The 24302-nt window shown below is 44.8% G+C and overlaps 1 protein-coding gene across 1 annotated transcript in view; it reads right to left on the bottom strand.

Moving 5' to 3' along the window:
• aco1 (aconitase 1, soluble) overlaps positions 1–19411 on the bottom strand; it is a 78357-nt gene extending 58946 nt beyond the window's left edge. The window contains exon 1 of the mRNA XM_043716283.2: positions 19297–19411. The gene's annotated coding sequence lies outside the window, so the exon portion shown is untranslated. The remainder of the gene's footprint in view (positions 1–19296) is intronic.
• Positions 19412–24302: the final 4891 nt, after the last annotated feature.

Below are 24302 nucleotides of genomic sequence, written 5' to 3'. Positions count from 1 at the left end.
AAATTTTTAAAAAGAATGCTTCACTGCCTTTTCATCAAACCAGTTACACCTACAATCCACAAATATAGTACAATCTGAAATGTGTCGCCCTTCCATAAGATTTGATATAGTATCTTCACAATAAATCAACAAATCAAAACTAGAGCTTCTACAATTTAAAGTTAACATAGTAATCAGTGAACCGCAAAAATGTTTCATAATAATTAAACAATATTTGCCAATGAGAAGAACTTAAAAGTTAATTCTTAATCAAAATGACATCTGTACAGTCTTTTTTTATTTTCCTCACTCCAAGTTCACCCTTCAATATTACACTACAGCAACATGAAAAATCAGGAATGTATTGGATGATTTATTCACCTTGTTCATCATACATTAAAATATATGAAGAAACCATAGAAAGTTACCACACAGAGCAGAGTTCATATTCATGCAACTGAACTGCAAGCAGTTTTAACCTGGCTTACAGCACCTTCGCCCAATTAGCACTTCCGACTACTGCATCCTGGCAATCCAGCCAATGATGTAGACCAGTAGGCTGTGTCATTATCATTGCGGGGGGGGGGGCACCACTGGTCTTTGTGATTAAAATTTAGACAATGGAATAATAAATGACCAGAAGACGAAAATGATGATGCCCATCATATTGTATGGTGGTGTAGCCCTGCATTGGCACATTCAGGCCGCAGTGGTAGCAGAGATTTATGACAATATTCTTCTATGACCCGGATGGATTAGCGGGGTATAACGGAGGTAGGAGTACATCTGTGTGCATGCAGCCATCTGTGTCTGTGTCTTCAGAAGAATTTTCTCTCGTGTGCACCAAATGCTATCTAAATCTTGGGATATGTTACGTGTCATTCTGGATCTCGGTGCTCCACAAAATCTCAACAGGACAGTGATAAGTTGAGGACGTGTACTCTACCTTTAAGTGAGAACAAACGTCGTAGTAATTGCCCATCTAACATCTTGCTCTCAAAGAAATTAGACAACACTTGCTACCAAAGTACCTTTTCATGTGAAACATATTCGCAGTAAAAACAAACTGAACGACCCAGGGTGATCCTCAGCTGGAAGAGATTGAAGACACAAGATGACAGTGACTGTGTGGTTTTGAAATTAAGTTGATGTAACTTTAGTAAATGTCGTATTGTAACAGCATATTGTTATAGAGTTGGAGGCAGATAGTAAGCAGTTAAGAGAAAGGGGGTTTAGAGTTGTGAACAGTTGTTGGTTAATGTTCACTTTTAGAGTTAAAAAATAAATTGATGTTATTTACTTTAAATCGTGGAATTTGGGAGTTCTCGGTCACTCATTTTAACAGATTACAAGCGAAGCAAGCTTTTCTGCGTGTTTGGTTCAATTAACAGAGGGGTTCACCTCCATGTTGTAATAGATTGGGGGGCTCGTCATTCAAGATTTGGACAGATTTAAACACATCCAATCAGGGACTTGAACAGATTTGAACTGATTTCGGGTACGAAAGATCCCAGCAGATTTAAACACTTGCTAAATAATGCCCTAGGTTGTTAAATAAAATAGGTGAGAAAATTTGTTTAATTTCAGTTACTTGTGGTTGGTAAAATTAAAAGATGAGGGAAATTACTGTTAACATTGCGAAAGAGGTTCTGGGGTTTGAAGATGCTTCCCAAATTTGTTAAATTCAGAAAGACGGTGGAAGGACGTACTTTCAGAATTAGCAAATAGGTTAGAATTGGGTTTAACCAGGGACAAAAGGAAAGCTGAAATTGTAATAGAGTTGGTCAAGCTCTTAAGGTGTATCAGAGAAACAGACAAGTGCAGTAGAGTTTGGGGCGGCACGGTGGCTCAGTGGTTAGCACTGCTGTCTCACAGCGCCAGGGATCCAGATTAAATTCCTGACTTAGGCAACTGTCTGTGTGGAGTTTACACATTCTCCCCGTGTCTGCATGGGTTTCCTCTGGGTGCTCTGGTTTCCTCCCACAATCCAAAGATGTGCAGATTAGGTGAATTGGCCATGCTAGGTTGCCCAGGGATGTATAGGTTAGGTGCATTAGTCAGGCGTAAATACTGAGTAGTAGAGGAATGAGTCTTCGGAGGTTCAGTGTGAATTTGTTGGGCCGAAGAGCCTGTTTCCACACTGCAGGAATTCTATTTCTAGTTAGAAAAACATAAGTTGTAATTTAGACAAATGAAGTTAGAAGATAAAGCAAGGGAAAAAGCCATGCTAGAGGAAAAAGAAAGGAAGAGAAAGTTCCTAGCTGAGCAAAAAGAAAGAATTTGAACTTCAGAAGCTGTGAATTAGTCAAGAAAGTCAAGTTAACAGGATGGAGATGAAGAGAGAAGGTGGGATGTAAACAAGTATGTTAAAACATCGCCACGTTTTGATGAGAAAGTTATTGTATCTTTCTTTATTTCATTTGAAAAATTAGCTAGACAGATGGAGTGGCCAGAGAACTTGTACGTAATGCTCGTTCAGACTAAGCTGGTCTCAGGGCTAGTGAGGTATTTGCAGCGCTGTCAGATGAGGGGTCAAGAGATTATGCCGACCTCAAAAAGGCTATTTTGAGTGCTAATAAATTGGTACCAAAAGCATATAGACAAGGGTTCAAAAATAAAGAAGGAACCAGATCAGACATATGAGTTCCAAAGTAGTAAACATAGTAATTTTGACAGAAGGGTGTGGACCTTAAAGATAGATAAGGCATACGAGGCTCTAAAACAGAGATTATTCTACTGGAAGAGTTTAAAAACTCTCTTCCAGAGATGATAAGAACTTGTAGATGAACTGAAAGTTCAAGAAGTGAGAACAACAACAAAGATGGCAGATGAATATGCATTGATGCATAAAGAGAAATTTAGCTTCCGACAGAACTTCATCCTGAGACAGATAGAAATCGGGAGAAGTGGACATCCTTCACTACAAAACAAAGCGTGAACCAAACTGGGAATAGTTTATCATAGGTGAAAAAGGAAACTCAAGAGGGTGAAAAACCTCAGGTGCTTTCACTATAAAAGAGTGGGTCACAAAAGTACAGTGCTGGTGGTTTAAAAAGGACACTGGGAAATGGTGTTTTCACTGCCAGAAGGTGGGACACATAAGACCACAGTGCTGGTCACTGAAGCAAGTCGCTGTGGGAAAAGATGTGATAAAAGAGGCTAAGCAGTGGGATTAGTGGAAGTAGTAAAGGAAACCCCAAGAAAAGTCGAGGAGCTACAGGACAGTGCACAGCCTAGGCAGGGGCTGGGTATTGAGTTAGTGCCCAATCTCTATAAAGACTTCACCTCTGTGGGTAAAGTTTACTCAGGAAGAAAGGGTGAGAAGGGAAAGAATTTACAACTTTGAGATACGGGAGCTAATTAGTCTCTAATAGTAAGAGATGAAAGTATTTGCACTCTTTCTGACGTTACCAGAGAGAATGGTGATTTGTGAAATAGATGAACAGAAATTTAGCATTTCCCTGTGAAGATCAGGTTGGAGAGCCAAATCAAGACTGGGGAAAGTAATAGTGGGAGTGGTTGACAGAGTGTCAGTTCCAGGAATACAGTTTGTTCTTGGGAACGATCTGGCAGGATGCAAGGTGTAAGTGACACTCCTTGTTGTGGAGAAGCCAAAAGAAAAGCCAGGGAACAGAGGAGTTAAAAGAAAAATACCCTGGAATTTTTCCAGACTGTGTAGTAACAAGATCCTACTGGCAGATTCACGACCTCCGCGGCTATGGGGAATAACTCTGTCTCTGCGGTCGCCGCAGCCACTTCCGCCCCCACTGACGTCACTGAACTACAGGCCCACAACGCCGCATGTGTCTCCGCCCCCACGCCGATCTCCACGCCTAACCCCGCCCCCCCGGCGAGTTCCGTCACCTCGCCTAACCCCGCCCCTTCGCCGATCTCTGACTTCATGCCTAACCCCGCCCCCACACCCATCTCCGTCACCACGTCTAACCCCGCCCCTTCGCCTATCGCCATCACCACGCCCGACCCCGCCCCCACGCCGATCTCCGTCCCCGCCCCCAGACCTAACCCCGCCCCCACACCCAGCTCCAGCCCCACACCAGGTCCTAGCTCCCATCCCTGCCGTGTTTTCACTATCCCTCCAGACCTACCCCTCTCCGAGGATGAAAGATCAGTCCTCAGCAGAGGCCTCACCTTCATTCCCCTATGCTCCCGGATTGATGAATTCAACACGCGGCGTGACATTGAACAATTCTTCCGCCGCCTTCGCCTCCGCGCCTATTTCTTTAACCAAGACTCCCGCCCACCCTCTGACGACCCCTTCTCCCGCCTCCAACACACCCCATCCACCTGGACACCCCGTGCTGGCCTCCTACCTGCCCTCGACCTGTTCATATCCAACTGCCGCCGCGATATTAACCGCCACCTGAACACCCCCACCCCTCTCACCCACTCCAACCTCTCACCTTCGGAACGCGCAGCCCTCCACTCCCTCCATTGCAACCCCAACCTCACTATCAAACCAGCAGACAAGGGAGGCGCGGTAGTAGTTTGGCGCACCGACCTCTACACCGCTGAGGCCAAACGCCAGCTCGCAGATACCTCCCCCCACTGCCCCCTTGACCATGACCCCACCCCCCACCACCAAACCATCATCTCCCAGACCATCCATAACCTCATCACCTCAGGGGACCTCCCATCCACTGCCTCCAACCTCATAGTCCCACAACCCCGCACCGCCCGTTTCTACCTCCTGCCCAAAATCCACAAACCTGACTGCCCCGGCCGACCCATTGTCTCCGCCTGCTCCTGCCCCACCGAACTCATCTCCGCCTACCTTGACACCGTCCTGTCCCCCTTAGTCCAAGAACTCCCCACCTACGTTCGGGACACCACCCACGCCCTCCACCTGCTCCATGATTTTCGCTTCCCCGGTCCCCAACGCCTTATTTTCACCATGGACATCCAGTCCCTGTACACCTCCATCCCCCATCACGAAGGACTCAAAGCCCTCCGCTTCTTCCTTTCCCGCCGTACCGACCAGTACCCTTCCACTGACACCCTCCTTCGACTGACTGAACTGGTCCTCACCCTGAACAACTTCTCTTTCCAATCCTCCCACTTCCTCCAAACGAAAGGAGTAGCCATGGGCACCCGCATGGGCCCCAGCTATGCCTGCCTCTTCATAGGATATGTGGAACAATCCATCTTCAGCAACTACACTGGCCCCACCCCCCACCTTTTCCTCCGCTACATCGATGACTGTATCGGCGCCGCCTCGTGCTCCCACGAGGAGGTGGAACAGTTCATCCACTTCACCAACACCTTCCACCCCGACCTCAAATTCACCTGGACTGTCTCAGATTCCTCCCTCCCCTTCCTCGACCTTTCTATTTCCATCTCAGGCGAACGGATCAACACGGACATCTACTACAAACCGACCGACTCCCACAGCTACCTGGACTACACCTCCTCCCATCCTGCCCCCTGCAAAAACGCCATCCCATTCTCCCAATTCCTTCGACTCCGCCGCATCTGCTCCCAGGAGGACCAGTTCCAAAAACGCACATCCCAGATGGCCTCCTTCTTCAAGGACCGCAATTTCCCCCCCGACGTGATCGACGATGCCCTCCACCGCATCTCTTCCACTTCCCGATCCTCCGCCCTTGAACCCCGCCCCTCCAACCGCCACCAGGACAGAACCCCACTGGTCCTCACCTACCACCCCACTAACCTCCATGTACAGCGCATCATCCGCCGTCATTTCCGCCACCTCCAAACGGACCCCACCACCAAGGATATATTTCCCTCCCCTCCCCTATCAGCATTCCGTAAAGACCACTCCCTCCGTGACTCCCTCGTCAGATCCACACCCCCCACCAACCCAACCTCCACTCCCGGCACGTTCCCCTGCAACCGCAGGAGGTGCAAGACTTGCGCCCACACCTCCCCTCTCACCTCCCTCCAAGGCCCCAAAGGAAACTTCCATATCCGCCACAGATTCACCTGTACCTCCACACATATCATCTATTGCATCCTCTGTACCCTATGTGGCCTCCTCTATATTGGGGAGACAGGCCGCCTACTTGCGGAGCGTTTCAGAGAACACCTCTGGGACACCCGGACCAACCAACCCAACCACCCTGTAGCTCAACATTTCAATTCCCCCTCCCACTCCACCAAGGATATGCAGGTCTTTGGACTCCTCCATCGTCAGACCACAGCGAAACGACGGTTGGAGGAAGAACGCCTCATCTTCCGGCTAGGAACCACAAGGGATGAACTCGGATTTCACCAGTTTCCTCATTTCCCCTCCCCCCAGCCTGTCTCAGTCAAATCCATCAAATTCAGCACCGCCTTCCTAACCTGAGATCTTCTTCCCGACCTCTCCGCCCCCACCCCAATCTGTCCTATCACCCTCACCTTGACCTTTTTCCACCTATCACATTTCCGACGCCCCTCCCCCAAGTCCCTCCTCCCTATCTTTTATCTTAGCCTGCTGGACAAACTTTCCTCATTCCTGAAGAAGGGCTAATGCCCGAAACGTCGATTCTCCTGTTCCCTAGATGCTGCCTGACCTGCTGCACTTCTCCAGCAACACATTTCCATCTCTGATCTCCAGCATCTGCAGACCTCATTTTCTCCTACTGTCATAAGTCACAGCAAGAAGCAAACACTAAAGAGAAAGATGAAGAAGTTGATTTTCAGCTAGCTGACACACTGTTTGATGTAATGGTGCAGGAAAAACCTGAACAGGAATAGGGTCAGGCAGAAATATATAGTCCTGAAAAGACTTACAACAGAAAGACAAAACAATAAAAAGGTATATATATTAATACATACACAGAAAAGAAATCAATGTATTCCTGAGGGTTATCTAAAGGATAGAATCCTAAGACAAAAATTAGGTTAATGCAAAGGAGAAACGGGCAGAAGAGCACCAGATTGTGTTGCCGGTAGCATACACACAGGAAGAATTGCAGGTCGGAATGTGTTGCTGGAAAAGCGCAGCAGGTCAGGCAGCATCTAGGGAACAGGAGAATCGACATTTCAGGCATTAGCCCTTCTTCAGGTCATTGCAGGTCATCTGGGTGTGAGGAAGACTCAGAGTACGGGTACAAAAGCAATTCTATTGGCCTAGGCTGCATAAGTGTTAGATTCTTTTCCAGAGACTTCAATGACACAAGGTGCCATTCGCACACACCATCTTCTGCAAACAGTTAAAGTTTATTAACGCTTGAATAAGCTAGATGACCACCTTTGACCCTCTTCACAGGCATGCGAAGTCAGTTCAAAGTGATGCCGTGAACAAAGAAAGCACATCCCTTTTATACAGGTTAGCTGCCAATGCTTATAGATGGTCTGACCGCTCCCCCACAGTCACATGCCACTCAAGACAACCACCACCACCACCACCCCCCCCACGTCACTCACAATCACACGTTACCCCAGGTACAATGGTACGATGAGATCATCCTCAGAGATGATGTAAATGCTAATACCCTAATCTTGGGGAATCATTACGCAGACGATTTCCTGACTCAGTGATTCCCCAAGACAATGCAGGTGCGAAATACGCAGCTTGGGAATGGCTTATGAAAGCATTTCTGAATGGAAGAGATTGAATGATAGTTTAATTTGATAATAGTTGCAGAGTAGTAGCAAATGACTGTCTAACTGGGGTGTGGGTGATTCACATTCTTGCATGAATGTCGTCCCCTCCCACTTCCAGATGTTCACTTAGTGCAGTTTAACTCTTTAATATTACATCAACATCCAAAGAGATATTCCAATTTTATCTTTTAGATTACACAAGGATGTGGTTAAATTTTGCCACACAAATGATGGCACAGTGGTTAGCACTGCTGCCTCACAGCGCTAGAGACCCAGGTTCAATGCCCGCCTCAGGCGACTGTGTAGAGCTTGCACATTCTCCCCATGTCTGCATGGGTTTCCTCCGGGTGCTCCAGTTTCCTCCCACAGTCCAAAAATGTGCAGGCGAGATCAATTGGCCATGCTAAATTGCCCATAGTGTTAGGTGAAGGGGTAAATGTAGGGGAATGGGTCTGGGTGGGTTGTGCTTTGGCTGGTCGGTGTGGACTTGTTGGGCCGAAGGGTCTGTTTCCACATTGTAAGTAAGCTAATCTAATCTAATCTAATCTAAACTAAACTAAACTAAATCACACGTACCAAATGATAGGTAAGCTACAGACAGAAATAAAACCAAGACCTTTGTTACCAATTCCCACATTCAAAGAACCTTTCACACAGGGTGTGATTGATTGTATAGGTCCCCTCCCTAAAATTAGAAGTAGGAACGAATATTTGCTAACTATAATGGATGCGTCAACCAGATTTCCGGAGGCAATTCCATTACAGAGTATTAAAGCAAAAAGGGTCGTGGAGGAATTAGTAGCTTTCTTTATCCAGTATGGGCGACCAGAGAGATTCAGTGAGACCAAGGGTATAATTTTACGGTTAGGTCGTTTAAGGAAGTCACGGATAGCTTAGGCATACAGCACTTTAAATAAAGGCGTACCATCCTGAATTCCAGGGAGCCTTGGAAAAGTGGCAGACCCTGTAGACCATGCTAACAGCGTACTGTCAGGATTACCCAAATGAGTCATAGAGATGTACAGCACAGAAATAGACCCTTTGGTCCAACTCACCCATGCCAACCAGATATCCTAACTTAACCTAGTCACATTTGCCAGCACTTGGCCCATGTCCCTCTAAACCCTTCCTATTCATATACCCATCCAGGTGCCTTTTAAACGTTGTAATTGTACCAACCTCCACCACTCCCTCTGGCAGCGCATTCCATACACGCACCATCCTCTGTGTGAAAAAGTTGCCTTTTAAATCTTGCCTCTCTCACACTGAACCTATGCCATCTAGTTCTGGATTCCCCCACCCCAGGGAAAAGACCTTGTCTATTCATCCTATCCATGCCCCTCATGATTTTATAAACCTCTAAGGTCACTCCTCAGCACCTGACGCTCCAGGGAAAACAGCCTCTCCCTTTAGCTCAAATCCTCCACCCTGGTAACATCCTTGTAAATCTTTTCTGAACTCTTTCACATTTCACAACATCCCTCCTGTAACAGGGAGACCAGAATTGCACACAGTATTCCTAACCAATGTCTATACTTCTGCATCGTGGCCTCCCAACTCCTATACTCAATGCTACCAATAAAGACAATCACACCAAACACTTTCTTCACTATCCTATCGCCCTGTGACTTCACTCCCAAAGAACTATGAAACTGCACTCCAAAGCCTCCGTACAGCAACACTCCCCAGGACCTTACCATTAAGTGTATAAGTTCTGCTAAGATTTGCCTTTCCAAAATGCAGCACCTCACATTTATCTAAATTAAACACCATCTGCCACACTGGCCCCTCTGATCAAGATCTCATTGTAATCGGAGGTAACCTTTGTCGCTGTCCATTACACCTCCAATTTTGTTGTCACCTATAAACTTACTAAACATAACTCCTATGTTCACATCCAAATCATTTATATAATTGAAGAAAAGCAGAGGATTCAGCACTGATGCTTGTAGCACACCACTGGTCACAGGCCTCCAGTCTGAACAGGAACCTTCCACCGCCACCCTCTGTCTTCTACCTTCGAGCCAGTTCTGAATCCAAATGGCTAGTTCTCCATGTGATCTAACCTTGGTAACCAGGAGAAAGTGGTTGGAAGGTTGGATCTGGATTGAAGTGGGGGGAGGTAAGATTTGGAAACTGGTGAAGTCAACGCTGATGCTATGTGGTTGTAAAGTCCCGAGGCAGAAGATGTGGCATTCTTCCTCCAGTTGACAGATGTCTTTGATTTGGCAGTGGAGGCAGCCCAGGATGTGAATGCCCTTGGGAAGAGTGGGAGGGCGAGTTGAAGCAGTTGGCCACAGGGTGGTGGGGTTGTTTGGTGCGTGCATACTAGAGATTTTTCCTGGACCACTCCACAAGTTGGCATTCTGTCTCCCTGATGTAGATGAAACCACATTGAGAGAAACGGATTCAATAGATGAGGTGGACAGATGTGCAGGAAAATTTCCGCTCACTTTTAAATGACCCTTTTGGGCCTTGGATGGAGGTGTGGGCGCAGGTTTTACACCTTGAGTGGTGGCAGGGGAAGGTGCCGGCTGTAGATGGCAGGTTGTTGGGGGGGGGGGGGGCCTGGACCTAACATGGGAGTTGTGGAGGGAATAGTCCCTGAGGAATGCAGATAGGGGTGGGACCTGACTGTAGGTGACAAAAATGGCCGAGGATAATGCACTGTATCTGGAGATTCATGGGGTGGAAGGTGAGGAGGACCTGAGGGCATTCTATCCATGCGGTTGGAGGGGTGGGTTTGAGGGTGGAGGTGCAGGGCATCTGCAATGTCCTGGAATGGAATTGCTCCTCCTGGGAGCTGATATGGCAAAGGCGGAGGAATTGGGATCGCAATTTTACAAGAGGGAGAGTGAGAGGAGGTGTAGTTGAGGTAACGGTGGCAGTCGGTGGGTTTCAAATAGATATCTGTGTTGAGGCAGTTGCCGGAGACAGAGACAATGGTGTCCAGGAAGGGGAGGGTGGTGTCGGAGATGGTCTATGTGAGCTTGAGGTCAGGGTGGAAGGTATTAGTGAAATTGATGATCTGTTCAAACTCCTCGAAGCATGAGGTAGCACTGATATAGTCACTGGTGCAATGGAGGAAAATATGGGGGGTGGTGCCGGTGTAACTCCAGAAGGGGGACTGCTCCACGCATCCTATGAAGTGGCAGGCATAGCTGGGGCCCATGCCAGTTCCCATGACTACCCCTCTGGTCTGTAGGAAGTGGGAGGACTCAAAGGAGAAGTTGTATAGGGGAGGACCGGTTCACCAATTGAATGAATATATTGGTGGAGGGGAACCAGTTGGGTCAGCAGGAGAGCAAGAAATGGAGGTCTTGTCAGCTTTTGTCATGGGGGATGGTGGTGTATAAGAACCCAATGTCCATTGCAAAAATGAGGTTTTGGGGGCCAGGGAATTGAAAATCATGGAGGATGTGGAGGACGTGGTTGGTGCCCCGGACATACATTAGGAGTTCATGGACCAAGGAGAACAGGACAGACTCAAGATATGAGGAGATGAGTTCAGTGAGGCAAGAGCAGACGAAGACAATAGGTCAGCCGGGCAGTCAGGTTTGTGGATTTTGGGTAAGAGGTAGAACCGGGTGGTGCAGAATTGGGGAATGAGGTTGGAGGCTGTGGATGGGAGATCCCGAAGTGAGGAGGTTGTGGAGGTTTGGGAGCTGATGGTTTGGTGATGAGAGGTGGGTCTTGGTCAAGGGAGCAGTAGGAGGAAGTGTCAGCGAATCAGCGTCTGGTTTCAGCAAGGTACAGGTCGATGCGCCACACTACCACTGCACCTTCTTGTCAGCTACCATGCTAACCAATCTACCATGAGGAAATGTGTAGAGGTCCTTACTGAGGTCCATATGGATCACATCCACCAATTGGGTAAGGCAGAATGGATCGCAGGCTCAGATACATGAATATCAATTTTACCTCCTTGACATTATCAAACCCATGAAGGTCCCTTTGTTGATATGTGCTCTTGAAAATCATGGGGATTAGCTGTAGGCCCAAATATGGGGATCCTTTTTCTATTTCCACCAATTATGCCACAATAAACAGGGTGGCATAAGTAACTGGATTATTGGTCTGGTCGTCCTGACAGATTGTGGTCAGCGGGCTAATTGGAACAAGATCCTAGGGGATGCCAAATGATCTCCTCCCTATGGAAAATAAGGTGGGGATCTCTAATCTTCACCTCTTTTGGCATATCTATGGGCTTGTTCTTCCATTTCCTGCCAATCTATCCCATGACCATTGTCCCCATCCAATTCTATTGTCCAAATGCACACATCATTCCCTTTTGCACAGGGAAACGGGATGTAAATTTTTTCAATCTCACACTCATATTTTAATTGGTCTACACTACAGGCTCTGTTTTCTTTACCTGCCTTGTTCAGGATTCTGAGCACAACCTATAGGTTTTCTCAGTCAGCTTGGCCGCAGCTTTTTGGGCTGAGTTCCGATCACTGACTGTGTGCTGTGCGCCCTAGTATACTCCGTCGTGCTGGGTCTGAAACTGTCCCAAGTATCCCATGTTCACCTGGTACCTCTGCTGCTTTGATTCTTATTTTCTCTATTTCATTACTTAGCTTCACCTTTTCCCATTCTCTACCTCTTAGCTGCTTTACGGAACCAGCTATTACTTTAACCTTGCTGAGTTTTAAAGCATGCTTCCATTCAGTTTTCTGCACTGTTTTCCAGCATTTCTGTTCTCGGGGTCCCAGACCTGATACTTGCTCACAGTATCAGTCGAGACACCTGGGCCAGTTATTTAGGTACTTTTTTTTAGGACCTCCACCCACTGTAGGCACTGTATCATTTCCCTTAAATTTGCTGCCCACTCTCATGGGTTCCTGCTTTTTCACTTCTCCATGACTCTGGGTCCCTGAGCATTTACACTATTTCTTTCCTTGGAGGTTCCCAACCCTACTCTAGCTTCTCTGTGTCCTCATAGGTCTCTAACCCCAATATCTGGTTTCTCACCACCTGGTGGGTCCTCTGACCCTAAGATACCTCAGTTTTCCATGGGTAGCTTATTCTGTACTACCTCTGGCTATTTGTCATCTTCATATTATAAGCACTTTGGGCCAGAAACAATCACTGGTCAGAAACCTCGACCCTCTTTCACGCAATTGAATCCTGGCCATCATGTAGAGGAGAGATCCTCTTAATTCAGATTCAGGCAGGATGTCCGAGAGTTCAAAGTTGGTGGGGTTTGATTTGAAGTTACATAAACACTTCTAAGCAAAGGCCACTAAGAGACACCAATATTGTCCATTGTTTTGGACACTTTGACCAATTTATTTATTAAAAGCACCCAAGTGCTTGTCAGGAGACAAAGGGACACAGAATGTGGTTCGTGGTTCAACTTGATTTTACTAACATAATATTCCTTAATGAAACACCTGGTGAGCATTTCCCAAATTGCCAACTATTTACTCTCAATCTAACTCCATCCATCTGAGAAAGGACATTATCCACAAAGGTCCAAATGTTTGAGCTGGGCCATTGAAATCTCTTTCCTCTCTGACATAGGGCTGGCTCTCTTCCACAAAGGGAGGTCTTATAGGTCAGGGTGGATCTCTGTCCAACTAGTCAGAGTTCCAATGCTGGTCCAGGTTAAGCTCTTGCTGAGAGTCTTCGCTGAAGGGGATGCCATTAGGTGTGTGTCCTTATCCCCTCTCATTCCACAATTTCCTGAATATTCCGTAGCCTTCGGCCAATGAGGCCATGTGCTGCAATCAAAGCATCCAATGGGATTGCGCCAAGACCTTTCACTGTTGTCATGCCAGGGATATGTAAAGGGCACGTCCTCAGGCACTGTTGGAAGTCAGAGTGAAATTTCGCTAATACACAATCCACGGACTAGTTGTAACTGGCTTCCCTCAATCTTATGACATTTTTTAACTTTGTTTCTGTTGTTCTCTGTAGCTAATAGCTGTTGTTTGCTGTTTAAATTAGTTTGACCAGATTTGTGTCAAGCCCAATTTGTCTGGTTGTGGGTCAATTTACAACATCCAATTTTCAGGCCTTGATACTGTAAAATCAGAAGCAATCCAGTCTCGTGTGGGGTTCTGGCCCTAGCTTAAACACAGTTGCCAAAACTGACAAAAGCAGGCTTTACATTTCACATCTTTGAATTAAAAATTACTTCCACTGAACACATTCTATATTCAAGTTATTTATCACTTCAAAATCACCATTTTACTTGCAGCTATTGCTCAAACAGTTCACCCAAGTATAAATTTGTTGCAGCATCATTCAGTGAATGAGTGAAAATGGTAAGGAGGAAAGACATTAATTTCAATAGCTCCTTTCACAACCTCTCAAAGTATTTTATATCCAATGATGTGCAGTCACTATCATAGGGTAGCAAATGTGGCAGCCAATTTGTGGAGCAAACTTCCTCAAATCACAGGAGAAAGTGAGGTCTGCAGATGCTGGAGATCAGAGCTGAAAATGTGTTGCTGGAAAAGCGCAGCAGGTCAGGCAGCATCCAGGGAACAGGAGAATCGACGTTTCGGGCATAAGCCCTTCTTCAGGAATGAGGAAAGTTTGTCCAGCAGGCTAAGATAAAAGGGAGGGAGGAGGGACTTGGGGGAGGGGCGTCGGAAATGTGATAGGTGGAAAGAGGTCAAGGTGAGGGTGATAGGTCAGACTGGGGTGGGGGCGGAGAGGTCGGGAAGAAGATTGCAGGTTAGGAAGGCGGTGCTGAATTCGATGGATTAGACTGAGACAAGGTGGGGGGAGGGGAAATGAGGAAACTGGTGAAATCCGAGTTCATCCCTTGTGGTTGGAGGGTTCCTAGGCGGAAGATGAGACGCTCTTCCTCCAACCGTCGTTTTGTTGTGGTCTGGCGATGGAGGAGTCCAAAGACCTCTGGGACACCCGGACCAACCAACCCAACCACCCTGTGGCTCAACATTTCAATTCCCCCTCCCACTCCACCAAGGATATGCAGGTCTTTGGACTCCTCCATCGCCAGACCACAACAAAACGACGGTTGGAGGAAGAGCGCCTCATCTTCCGCCTAGGAACCCTCCAACCACAAGGGATGAACTCGGATTTCACCAGTTTCCTCATTTCCCCTCCCCCCACCTTGTCTCAGTCTAATCCATCGAATTCAGCACCGCCTTCCTAACCTGCAATCTTCTTCCCGACCTCTCCGCCCCCACCCCAGTCTGACCTATCACCCTCACCTTGACATCTTTCCACTTATCACATTTCCGACGCCCCTCCCCCAAGTCCCTCCTCCCTACCTTTTATCTTAGCCTGCTGGACAAACTTTCCTCATTCCTGAAGAAGGGCTTATGCCCGAAACGTCGATTCTCCTGTTCCCTGGATGCTGCCTGACCTGCTGCGCTTTTCCAGCAACACATTTTCAGCTTCCTCAAATCACAATGTCATAAAGTTTTCATAAATCTTTATTTGGCATTGGTTGAGGGTAAATATCTGCCAAGACTCACTTATTGTGGATGCTTGGTTCAATTGCTTAATTTGCTCTAACTTTTATATCCTAAGTTACACTTCAGCTAAATTTCTCCACCTCTAAGTAAAGAATGGAGGAAAAGATAAGAAAAAAAAACAATATTAAAGATCACTTTTCACATTTTTCAACACCAAACCAACTTCATAACACAGCAGATAAAATCTGCAAGGTCACACTGATATCTGCCTAGCGTCAGACATAACACACTTCCAGTGTCTTTCAAACCATGTTCTACATTTGTTAACTTAATCATATGAAACAGCTTCCATTGATAATGTGACTTATCACCTAAATATTCCACAGCATCTTGCAACCAATGACATAGTTAAATGACGACTCCAAGGCAAAATTAAGTAAGGAAGCCAACATGCTACCAGAAATTATCAACAGCAAATGAAACTTATCATTTTATGTTCTTATTTAAAAATGAATCAAAGGACTCGGGAGGTGCAGGCAAGGCCAACATTCATTAATCATTCCAAGTTGCCTTGAGAAGGGCACGAGTCTCTTTCTTGACCTGATGTCTATATGAAGGTGCTCTCAAGTGCCAGGATTATGACTCACAATGTTATTCATTGAGATGACCAGAGTTTTGAGAAGATTTGTAGCTCAGGTTGAGGTTCTGGATGTAGGTTTGTTCGCTGAGCTGGAAGGTTCCATTTCCAGACGTTTCATCACCCTACTGGGTAACATCTTTAGTGGGCTTCAAGCGAAGCACAGTACATGATTCCTGCTTTCTGTTTATATGTTTGGGTTTCTTTGGGTTAGTGCTGTCATTTCCTGTTGTGATGTCATTTCCTGTTTTTCCTCCCTTGGGGAGGTGGGTGGTAGATGGGGTAGGTGGTGTGTTTGTTGATAGAGTTCCAGTTGGAATGCCATGCTTCTAGGAATTCTCGTACATGTCTCTGTTTAGCTTGTCCTAAGATGGATGTGTTGTCCCAGTCGAAGTGGTGTCCTTCCTTATCTGTATGTAAGGATACAATGAGAGCGGGCTCTTTTTCAAAGAAGGTCATGGGATCTTTTGCAATTAATTACTGAAGGAGTGACACCATGCTGCAGGTATTCTCCTTCAACTGAAATGTAATTCAGGTGGAGGATGACATTTGCAGCACTCCATCAGTAATACTTGGAAACTGATCTTCCATAATGTGCTAAAAAGTAAGATTTTGACACACCTCACACTCAGAGATGAGAATGTACTAGTAAATACTTTTTAAAGAAATTCATTCACTAGCATGCTTTATGAAAAACAGAACCATTGTACCACCATTGTGCGAAACAGACCTCAAACTCATACCATACCAACACTGCATGTTTTCAGAAGTAAAGTGAAGAAAGAATAACTAACGTTCCAAAAATAAGTTCAAATCCCACCAGAGCAGCTGCAGGATTTAAATTCAGACAGCGATATAAACTTAAAATTAAAAAAACATCGGTAACAGTGACCATGACACTACTGGGTTGCCTTTAAATTAACATCTTATCCAGTCCACAAATGCCCTTTAGGGAAGGAAATCTGCTATCCTTATCAGTCTGGACTCTGACTCCAGACCATCAACTGCCATCTGAAAAAATCTAATAAGCTATTTAGCTTTCCAACCTGCAGCAAAATATAATAAGTGTACAGCAACAGTTCAACAAGGCAGTTCACCACTAACTTCAAGAGTAATTAGCAATGGGCAAAATTTGGCCTCCAGTCCAATCCCCATACCCTGCAAATCAATAAGAACAATACACACATCCATCGCAATCTAAAACACTCTTCAAACATTTTTTATGAGGTATATTGTTACAAATTTGCAGCATGCAATTCTTAACCCATTAAAAAATATTCTGCAAATGCTGCTGTAAAATCTATTGGTGTAACAAAATATGGATTCTATTGTATATAGCTCTAGAATATGAAGCGAGAATTTAGCAACTGATATTATTGTAAATTTAAGAAATTGAAAACAAAGATATATGCACTGAAAGGAGGTAAAACAAAGCAAAAGAAATGCAATTTTACTTTCATCTCAACTCAATGGTGGGTTGATTCCAAACATATTCCTATGCTTTCTACATAATATACACACTGAAGATTTCATCAATTGCTTACGCTTTTTCCTAGCACAAGTGTCAACACACCAAATGATCAACTCGAATTAAATACGCTATGGTACCTCACTCTGAACAAAGTTATAACAGGTATTTTTCCACTATGGTAAATGGCAAATTAATGCTTGATAAACACATTTATTATACATATTAAAACTAAACAAAGCTGTCACAACAACAATGGCAATAAGACAAGTTGGAAACTTATTCCCACTCAATGAATAAAATTTGTTCTGAAAGTTGTAGGAAGACTAAGTACCAGAACAGAGCAATGCATACATTACAACTGAAACCTGACAATTTTATTGCTGTACTCTGAATCCTTAACTGATTTATAAGCTGATAGTTAGTACACTTTTGTGGGTAGAAAGTGAGGTCTGCAGATGCTGGAGATCAGAGCTGAAAATGTGTTGCTGGAAAAGCGCAGCAGGTCAGGCAGCATCCAGGGAACATGAGAATTGACGTTTCGGGCATAAACCCTTCTTCAGGAATCAAAAGAAGGGCTTCCTGAAGAAGGGCTTATGCCCGAAACGTCGATTTTCCTGTTCCCTGGATGCTGCCTGACCTGCTGCGCTTTTCCAGCAACACATTTTCAACACTTTAGTGGGTGTCAAGAGTTTAGCCAGCAATCTTAGTGAGTGCCAATTTACTACTTTAATATATAGCCAACAGCTAAACTAACCAACTTAAGAGAAGTCAAACTCAGTGTGGCTCATTTACACTTGTGACACATATTGATATGCAGGGACATTTCCTCTACAAAAGACTTTGTGCTATTTTTGTTTAAGCAGTAGGTAGGGGGAGCATGTTGCTCTCTGTTGCTTTTGTTATGGCAAGAACCGCACCAGAGTCAAAATGTAAACTAACCAATACACTTTTCTCCTTTTTTATTTTGAGATGTTAAAAATTTTGATTGTTTGAAATTTGCAATTCTTGCACTCCTGAAGAGTGCAAGACAAAAAAGGTTTGGCAACATGCTTGCCTTTCACATGAATTAACTGTTATGATAAATGTAATATAAATTTAGCACTGCATCCTCAAGCAGCAAAAGATTATACCCAGAAGGAATTATTAATAAGATGGAAGCATGCCACATTGCTTGACACTTTTACATCTAACAGAGAATTGAATGTTTTTTGCACAATCTAAATGTGGGAGCATCAAACTAATGAATGAGATATTTCTGGCCAACTTTCCCTTACAGATAGCATTCACAACTAGCACTATCCATAACTCCTAACAAACCAGCTATGACACATTGGCACTTTCTCCAAGTCCTGCCTGATTATAGGCAAATAGAGCCTATTCTGTTACAGTAGTTTGTCCTGACCTTTAACCTGTGGTCCCTCAGCCTCCCCAGCTCCTGCCTCTGATGCTGTCATTAGATAGAACACCGGACTTTCCCCTAGCCCTTCCTGCAATATTGCCATTGGACTTTTCCCGAGCGCTGCCTGCATTGCTGTCATTGCACAGGATACCAAACGTATACCCAGCAGTGACTGCATTGTTATCATTGCAGAGATACTGGACTTTTTCCCCCAGCTCTGCCTGCACTGATCTCATTCCACAGGTGACTGGACCTTTCCCCCCAGCTCTGACTGCATTGCTCTCATTCCACAGGTTACTGGACATTTCTCCCCAGCCTGCCTCTGCATTGCTCTCATTCCACAGGTTACTGGACATTTCTCCCCAGCCTGCCTCTGCATTGCTCTCATTCCACAGGTTACTGGACATTTCTCCCCAGCCTGCCTCTGCATTGCTCTCATTCCACAGGTTACTGGACATTTCTCCCCAGCCTGCCTCTGCATTGCTCTCATTCCACAAGTTACTGGACCTTTCCCCCCAGCCTGCCTGCATTACACTCATTCCACAAGTTACTGGACCTTTCCCCCCAGCTCTGCCTGCATTGCTCTCATTCCACAAGTTACTGGACCTTTCCCCCCAGCTCTGCCTGCATTGCTCTCATTCCACAAGTTACTGGACCTTTCCCCCCAGCTCTGCCTGCATTGCTCTCATTCCACAAGAGACCAGACTTTTCCCCAGCTCTGCCTGCGTCGCTATCCTTAAGTGCAGGAGTTTCTCGCGCTGCCGCTCGAACCCGTTCACAACAACTGAACATTTCTGGACAAGCCAAGCCCACCACGTCGCCATCAATTAGAGGTGACCGTTACCTTTTGAGGTCCGAAGAACCAGCTGCTTATCCTCAGTTCACTGACCGAACTGCTTCATTCAGCCAGCCGGCCGCTCATCGCTCCCGACACCAATGCGCATGCACCCAGCAACACACAGCCCGCCGCGCATGCGCGTGACGTCATGACGGTCGGTCACGCCCCCTCCAGCGTGCGCAAGAACGCGTGCCTCTGGGTGCAAAGTTGTTTGGAGCGTTGCCAGTCACTAGCCATAGAAGGCTAGTCTGCAGCAGAGTCCTGTTGGCAACCAGCATAAAAGAAAGACAAGACTCTGGGTTGTTTACTGCTTGCTTTGCGCTGCCCCAGAGTATGCTCAGGGCAGATTCCATTGACGTTCTCAGAGAGGCATTGCATGATTATTTGCACACCAAAACATTTGTCATAGAGTCATATGGCATGGAAACAGACCCTTTGGTCTACTCGTTCACACACTTGTTCACACTGACCAGACATCCCAACCTGATCTAGACCCATTTGCCATCATATTGCACATATCCCACTAAACCCTTCTTATTCATATACCCAGCCTTTTAAATGTTGTAATTGTACCGGCCTTCACCACTTCCTTCAGCAGCTCATTCCATGTATGCACCACCCTCTGCGTGAAAGAGTTCCTTTTTAAATCTTTTTAAATCATTAAACCTAATGCCCTCTAGTTTTGGATTCCCACACCCTAGGGGAAAAAAAACTTGGCTTTTCACCTTATCTTTGCCCCTCATAACATGAGATTGCACTAGAAAAGATTCCTCAGATGAGGAGATAGTCTTCTAGGAGTCGCCATACCCCTGAGAGACCGATCATATCAATGTAGACTGTGGGAGGTTAATTTTCTTTTTCCTTTTTTTTGTAAGTATCCCTGACGTATATGTATTGGCTACAATGCCTGTATAATAGTTACAATTGTTACATGTATCTATATTAAGAGGAGTTCAACTTGCACTAACCTTTCTTTTGCCTGAAGTCCAAATGTGAAATTCCAGTAAAGTAATGACAAGGAGGAAGGGGGTTGAGGCAAAAATGCAGAACCTCTGGAAAACATTTTCCTCCCAAATGCGGGGCTTTCCTAATGTGGCCCTACCTAAGGTCAGTTTTGATCAGTGGTGTGCTGCTTTCTATCACGAAAGCATGCCCTCCAAAAGGCTTCTTTGCATGTTATGATATTCTGATTCAGTTTTCAATGTATCTTCAGCACAGACCTGAACCAAGCCAACCCAAAGCTCTTAATCTACTCCTTAGTTTTGGGTTGTGCAATGACAGCCTGTGTTGCCAATGAATTCACTAATGACACCAGCCAGCAAGGGAAATTAGATCCTTTAGTAATCAAATTCTGCAAACAGATGCAGATAACAGTCTGAGATAAATCTAACTGATGTCTGCATTGATGACTATCTGGAAACTATGTGATAAACCCATGGATCAGTAAATTACCATCCCACGAATACCACAATAAAGTCACTAATACATACTACTGTTTGGCTTGTTGCAGACTGTAAATCACCATACTTCAATTCTCAAGGCTTCATATCCAGTATTGTTTGAAGTTGGCAAATAGGGTTGGATGAGATGACATCCAGTCCCAACGCTACTCTGTTGAGATTTATGCAGAATCGAAGATGAGATGTTGGGTAAGCTGGAGGAAAATGCATTTTGCCAAGTTTTAAAATGGCAGGTGTGGAGCTTGCTGTATAAATTGTTGATCAATTATCGAAGTGCAACGAAGTTACCTTTTTATTCATGAAATCAAACATTTCAATTTGGTGTGAGTTTAAACTCTGGCAAGGCAGCAGCCTCCTCTCCTTCTCCAGGTTAGCTGGTGTTCTACATTGCTTTCACTTTGATCTGATTCATTTTCATCTGATGCTTCTCCAGATTCTTTTGCTTCTAGTTAAGGGCAGCCTTCTCAAGCCAGTGCTAGATGGACGTGATTGGACAAATGGCTTCCTCCTGTGCTGGAATATTCAATGGTTTTATGACTTTCATTTAAAATTGTTGTAAAAGCTTTGTTGGTGGAACAATTAACATTTGAAGGAACAATGAAGCGTGGGCGGCACGGTGGCACAGTGGTTAGCACTGCTGCCTCACAGCGCCTGAGACCCGGGTTCAATTCCCGCTTCAGGCGACTGACTGTGTGGAGTTTGCATGTTCTCCCTGTGTCTGCGTGGGTTTCCTCCGGGTGCTTCGGTTTCCTCCCACAGTCCAAAGATGTGCAGGTCAGGTGAATTGGCCATGCTAAATTGCCCATAGTGTTAGGTAAGGGGTAAATGTAGGGGCATGGGTGGGTTGCGCTTCGGCGGGTCGGTGTGGACTTGTTGGGCCGGAGGGCCTGTTTCCACGCTGTAATGTAATCTAATCTAATCCTTCAGTAAAGTGAAAAAGCACCTGCCCACTTTACCTTTGATGCAGGAAGGTGGGGCATTGCAGGGATTGACATATTGACAAATTTTAGCTATGAAGAAAGATTAGTGAGGATGGAGTTTTCTTTGGAACAGTGGGGACTCAGGGGAGATTTAATTGAGGTGTGAAAAATTGTGAGGTCTTGGATAGTGTTGATAGGAAAGATTTACTTGCATTTGCAAGGAAATCAATAAACAGGGGCATGGATTTATAGTAATTAGTGAAAAGATTGGAGGGGAGTTGTTTTTCTTTATTATCCAGAGAATGATGCAGATCAGGAAGTTACTGCCTGAAAGGACCATAGAGGCAGAAATCTTAATTGCAGTTTAAAATAGATGCGTAATTGAGGTGCTTTGACTTACAGTATTTCCAAATTAATTTCCTGAATACTACTGCTTGTAATCCAGAAGAAAAATCATTAAAACCTAAACCATTTGGGTACGTTTTCCATCTTTTCAACACTTCCATATTAAAAATATTGCATATTTGGAAAATGTCTGTTGTCTGTTTGACTAACAGAAAATGAAGAACCTGCTCACTCTTCAATTGGCTGTGGGAAAGTAATTTGACATAGAGATGGACCAATGACAGGAGAACAGGCAGCAGGAGTTCTATGCGATATAACCTCCAGGAAAATGTCAACTGGAATTTGGAACCCTAGAGTTTATCTATTTAATGCTGATCAGTCTTTATGCTGCAATCAGTTATTAACCATCAACAAACCAGAGGACGTGATAGAGACAGGTACAATTAAAACGTTTAAAAGACATTCAGACAGTATATGGATAAAGTTGAAAAAATAAGCCTTTCTTCAGGCTTATTCCCGAAACGTCGATTCTCCTGCTCCTCAGATGCTGCCTGGCCTGCTGTGTTTTTCCACATTTTTCAACTCTGGTACTCCAGCATCTGCAGTCCTCTCCCAGGTGTATGGATAGGAAAGGTTTAGAAGGATAGAGGCCAAATGCAGGCAAAGAGACTAGTTCAGTGTAAACCTAGTTGGCATGGGCAAATTCGGCCAAAGGGCCTGTTTCTGTGCTCTATGACTGTAAGCATGCCTGTAAGTACACACCACACCTAACAACAGTTAATTCTGAATAACTTTGGTTTATTTCTCAACATCTCCAATCACCTCGCCCCCTTCCCCCTCCCATCCTGATTAACCATGAATACTAATGCTAATTGTTGGGCTTTTTCAGTTTTTTGTTTAAGGTCAAGAAAGAAAAAATAAAACCAGGATCAAAACGGTCACCTTTTTAGTCTAAGTGGTTCAATTGTGGGTTGTTTTCTTTTCATTAATTTGTAGGACACGGGCTTTGCTGGTTTGGCAGCATTTATTGGCCGCCTTGACCGGCTAGAAGGTAGTTCAGAATCGGCCACATTGCTGTGAGTCTGGAGTCACACAAAGGCCAGACCAAGGTCAGGACAGCAAATTTCATAACCTCAAGGCCAGTTTTTGATCATCGTTGACAATTGATCGACAATTAATCATGGTTACATCACCATTAGGCCAGCTCTTTACGCTAAATTTTATTGAAATCAAATTTCACCTTCTGCCATGTTGAGAATCAAATTCATGGTCCCAGAACATTAACCTGGTCTTCTGGATTATGAGTCCAGTGACATTACCACAATTACACCACCTTCCCATTTCTTTCCCATGCAAAAGAATAATTTCTAAATCAACCAATATTGTTAAGAGTACATTTCTTCTGTCATTCTGTAATTTGAGTTTGTTATACTAAGCGCACTGTTCCTTTAAATTTTAAAAAATGCAATTTCTTGCATTGAGCATTGCCCAGGCAGATAGCCAGGATAAAAAAAAGCACAGTACGTGCAGACTGGAAGCAGTGGGTTCTGAGATTTCATAATATATCCAACCAAAAGAAACACATTGGCAGCTTCTTATCATTACAATTTATTTAAATTCTACTTGTTTGCATTACAGTCGGGTTTCATTTTAAGATTTGGAGTTGCAGAGTGTTAAGTCATTTTGAAAGTTGTTTATACCTCCATTTCATGGAAAAGATGATATGCAGAAATCTTTGAAAAAACATCCATTACCAGACTGTGTGATGATGTTTTTGTCAACACGTAGATGTTTTTCCCCGAGTAAATGATCCTGTCTTCTTTCAGATCTATAGTTGGATTTGCCATCTATTACATTGGAGGGAAGCAATCTATTCTCTCAGTTTGCAAACACATCCCCACACTCACAGTTGCCTGTCATTTTAAGTTTCCCACACTGACATTTCTGCCCTCAGACTCCCAAGCTCTTCCAATGAAGCTCAAAGGATAACACCTTCTCTATCAAGAACACAATCTTTAAACTCTTTCTACTCATCATTGTGTTCAACAACAACAGATCATAATTACTGCTCCCATATTTTTCACATTGCAGTTGTTGTGAATGATTCTTGTCTTGTTACCATTCCACTTTAGCTTATTCCAACATCTTGTCAATTAATTTCTCCTGTCATCCATCCTATCGTAAGCCTTCCCTTTTGAGCATCCCCCTTTCCCCTTTTCCTACTTCTGCACTGCATGCAAAAAGTATACAGATCGATTGGCAAGTTGACTCTAATTGACTGAGCCCT

This window comes from Chiloscyllium plagiosum, unplaced genomic scaffold (assembly GCF_037043375.1).
Source record: "Chiloscyllium plagiosum isolate Xiang-an unplaced genomic scaffold, Cpla_swu_hap1 HiC_scaffold_2, whole genome shotgun sequence".
In the NCBI taxonomy this organism is placed as follows: Eukaryota; Metazoa; Chordata; class Chondrichthyes; order Orectolobiformes; family Hemiscylliidae; genus Chiloscyllium; species Chiloscyllium plagiosum.
Note: the sequence above shows the minus strand (reverse complement) of the source record. Positions and strands in the feature narration are given on the sequence as shown.